This window comes from Myotis nattereri (assembly GCF_964212035.1).
Source record: "Myotis nattereri genome assembly, chromosome: 18".
Lineage (NCBI taxonomy): Eukaryota > Metazoa > Chordata > Mammalia > Chiroptera > Vespertilionidae > Myotis > Myotis nattereri.
This window is the reverse complement of record NC_138093.1, coordinates 18,235,222-18,239,559: the sequence shown is the minus strand read 5'-3', so window position 1 is coordinate 18,239,559 and position 4,338 is coordinate 18,235,222.

Sequence of the window (4,338 nt, the reverse complement as noted above, 5' to 3'; positions counted from 1 at the left end):
AGTGTGAGTCTTCCACAAAATACCGACTTCTGCACATGGGTCACAAAGTTTCAATCACACTGTACGTGTGCACCCGCACGTGGTATTTCGTGGAAGAGCCACACTCAACGGGCCAAAGAGCTGCATGTGGCTCGCGAGCCACAGTTTGCCGACCACTGCCCTAAGAGGTAAGATGGGTAACAAATCACTTACAGCTTGGTCAAGGTTTTTACATTTATATAAATAGACGAGATGCAGAGATGAGCCCCATGAACGAGCTTCTGGAGGAATCTGTAGGTTTTCTTGCTTTGTGATTTTTTGTGTGTTTTCATGAACTCCTTGTTGCTGCGAATCAGGGATTTCTAGGTTGCATATGTTGTTCTTACAGGATCTTCCTTCCCATGAGCACCTGGCTGCAGATGTGTTAGAATATTGCTACTTTACACAGCAAGGTGGGAAGGGACTGAGATCCTGGCATGAAGCAGAAATCTTAGAAGAGCTGTAACAGGGACAGATACTTAGTGGTCTCAGTCTCCCTCCCATGAAAATCCTTTACCTCACTTGATACCTAACAAGTCTGTGATTTAAGCTTCATTTCACTGATGTCAAAGGCATAGCCTCACTTTCTCCTCTTTTTTGTGACCATCACCCAGTGATTGTTCCTTCCCTTCTCCCCCATCTTCACCCTTTCCCATCATTTGACCTAGAGTTGCCTCAACTATTCCTTCACAATAAAATATTATTACACTTTTCTCCTTTCTGGTCTTTTCAAGGTCCCCATTTTTTCTCCTATCCTGTACATTCCCCATTCTCCTGTTTGTTCACCTTTACTTCACACACTCATTCTTACTCACCCAATTTGACTTTTGTATGTGCTTTTCTTATGGAATTACTCATATATGTTCTCACTTTCTTCTTTCCATCTTCTTCCCACCTCCCTCCCTTTTTGTAACCTTTGTTCCTTCTACAATTGCACTTCCTTGTTCTTTACTTTGTGTTGTTCTTACTCTTCCCCGCTCCCCAAATTATATAAAGTTTGGCTTCTACATTCTTACCAGGTATACTGGTTAATAATGAGGATTTTTTCCAATAGATGGAGTTACACATATGTTGATATATATGCAATTTGATATGTATACTATTTTGTTGTATTGACAACAAGCTTCAAAACTTCATATGTCAAATTTCCTGAAGGTGTTAACATCATAGATATTTTTACGCTTAAAAATGTCGAATTTCATGCCAAAAAAGAGCATTTGCGGGAAGTTTTAATTCATTACTTTATTTTGAAGAAAAGTGCTGCTGAAAGTTATCATACACTTCAGGAACCTTATGGTGAACATGCTCCATCTCAAGATACTTGTGAACCCTGGTTTAAATGCTTTAAAAGTGATGATTTCTATGTGAAAGACAAAGAATATCCAGGTCAACCAAAAAAGTTTGAAGACCAACAATTCCAAGCATTATTGGATGAAGATGCGTGTCAAATTCAAAAACAACTTGCAGAAAGACTAAACGTTGCTCAGCAAACAATTTCTGATCGTTTACAAGCAATGGGAAAGATGTTAAAGGAAGGAAAATGGGTGCCACATCAACTGAACGAAAGATAAATGGAAAACCAAAAAGTCATCAGTAAAATGTTGCTTCAACGGCATGAAAGACTTTTTTGCATCGCATTGTGACTGGCAATGAAAAGTGAATTTAATTTGAGAATCCCAAATGCATAAAATCATGGGTTGATCCAGGTCAACCATCAACATCGACTGCAAGGCCAAATCGCTTCAGAAAGACAATGCTCTGCATTTGGTAGGATCAGAAAGGTGTGGTGTATTATGCGCTTCTAAAACCAGGTGAAACCATTAATATTGATCACTACAGACAACAAATAATCAATTTCAACCACACTTTGATCGTGAAACAACCAGAATGGGCCAGAAGACATGGCAAAGTACTCATGATACCACACCATAACACACTTCAAAACCAGTTAAAGACACGTTAAAAGATCTCACCTGGGAAGTATTAACCCACCTGCTGTATTCACAAAACCTTGCTCCTTCAGATTACCACTTGTTCCGATCGATGGCACATGCACTTTCTGAGCAGCATTTCGAAAAGTACAAAAAAGTGGAAAATTGGGTCTCAATGGTTTGCCTCAAAATAAGAAAAGTTCTATTGGGATGGTATCCACAAATTACCTGAAAGATGGAGGAAATGTGTAGCTAGCAATAGACATTACAGTGGGGCCTTGACTTACGAGTTTAATTCATTCCATGACGGAGCTCGTAACTCAAATTACTCGTATGTCAAATCAAAAAGTGAACAAGTGAGACACGTGATGCTGGGCTGATGTTGTGGCATTCACTGTGATGTTCGCTGCGCCAACTAGCGGTGGGGTATCTGAAGCTGGCTCGTAACCCGAATTTTCGCTCGCAACTCAAAGCAAAAAATCGGCTGAGATACGGCTCATATCTCGAAAAACTCGTTAGTCGGGACACTCGTAAGTCAAGGCCCCACTGTACTTTGAATAAAGCACTTTCTGATATTTCTCTTGAAATTATCGTGTTTTCTTTGATTACAAAATTCGCATTATTAACTGGTACACCTGGTATTTAGAAGGAAAATGCTATAATTTGTAAATTTCCACTACTCGTATCCTTGGATTTTATCTCAGATCCTTTTGGCCTTCTTCTAGAGTTTTTATAGACCAAATTAATGCATAGCAAAATCTCCTGGTTTCAAGCTTCCTTTCTTCACCTGTAAACTTTATCCACTATAATAAAGGAACACACATAAGCCCTAGTAGGTTAGAAGGGACACCCAACCCCAGAGAATCACCATTATTGTAACCTATATACACTCCTCGTGCATGACATTCGTGCACTTGGGGGGGGGGGGTCCCTCAGCCCAGTCTGTGCCCTTTAGCAGTCCAGGAGCCCCTGAGGGATGTCCGACGGACGGCTTAGGCCCGTGGGGAGTGAGCCTAAGCCACCGTAGGACATTCTCGAAGGTGGGAGAGGCTCCACCAATGCTGCTGCGCTCACCATCCGTCAGCCCAGCTTGTGGCTGAGCAGCACTTCCCCTGTGGGAGCACAGTGATCACCAGGCGGCAGCTCCTGAGTTGAGCATCTGCTCCCTGGTGGTCAGTGCACATCAAAGCAACCGGTCATTCCGTCATTTGGTCAATTTGCATATTACCCTTTTATTATGTAGGAAGGAGGATAGCAGTTTTTCATTAAAAATGTCACCTAATGCCTGCTGAGTGTTACTCCATACACTAGGAGGTTGCTGATTCGATTCCTGGTCAGGGCACATGTCCGGCTTGCAGGCTCCATCCCCAGTAGGGGATGTGCAGGAGGCAGCTGATCAATGTTTTTCTTCTGTGGATATTTCTATATCTCTCTCTTACTCTTCCTTCCTCTCTCTGAAATCAATAAAAACATTTAAAAACACCCATCTGACTCCCAAGGTTTGTTGTTATTTTACCTGAGTCTGCTCATTTCGCAATGAAAGCACTATTCTTGGGGCATTTGCTGAAAACAATCTGGTAAATGTTTAACATTGCAGGGGCCTGTGGCAGTGACATCAGCTGGAGCAAATAAGAAGCTGTTCAGAAAATCTGGGGAAGGGGACTTTGAAAATATCCAACATGTTCCTAAGGGTCTAGAAAGATACTCACATTTGAGAGCTATGTGCATGTCAAAGACAGACATAAAAAAAAAAGCTCTAATCTCTCAACTCTACACTAGAAGCTCTGCATAAGCAGGAAGAAAGGGCTACTGCAGAGCTGTAAACTTCCAGAGTGCTTAAGGCCTGCCCCAAGACACACACAGAACCTCCCAGTGAAGGGTTAGAAACTTACTGAGTCAATGAATTTAAGGAAATTTCCATTTAAACTTTAGTTGATTATTAAGCTAAGTAACAGAGACATCGCTGACCTCACACAACAAAGAATACAGGCTTTATAGAATTAAGTCAGTAAAGTTAATAAGCAAATTGCTGCAGCAGCAACAAACAGAAACAAAATAACAACTAAGAGATAAGGGAGTCTAATTTCCATAATTGCTACTTTATATTATTTAAATGCCTAATATTCACCAAAAAATTGAAATACATGCCAAGAAACACTTCCATGTGAACCAATTCGTATATGCTGTCAAGAAATATCCAGAGAGAGAGTCCCAATACAAATAAGGCCAAAGTCTCTCATGCCTGGTGGCTAATGTGGTGGCATTCAACTCTGTTTCGTTGTTTTTTTTTTGTTTTATATATATATATATATATATATATATATAATTGATTTTTTACAGAGAGGAAGGGAGAGAGAGAGAGAGAGAGAGAGAGTTAGAAACATCGATG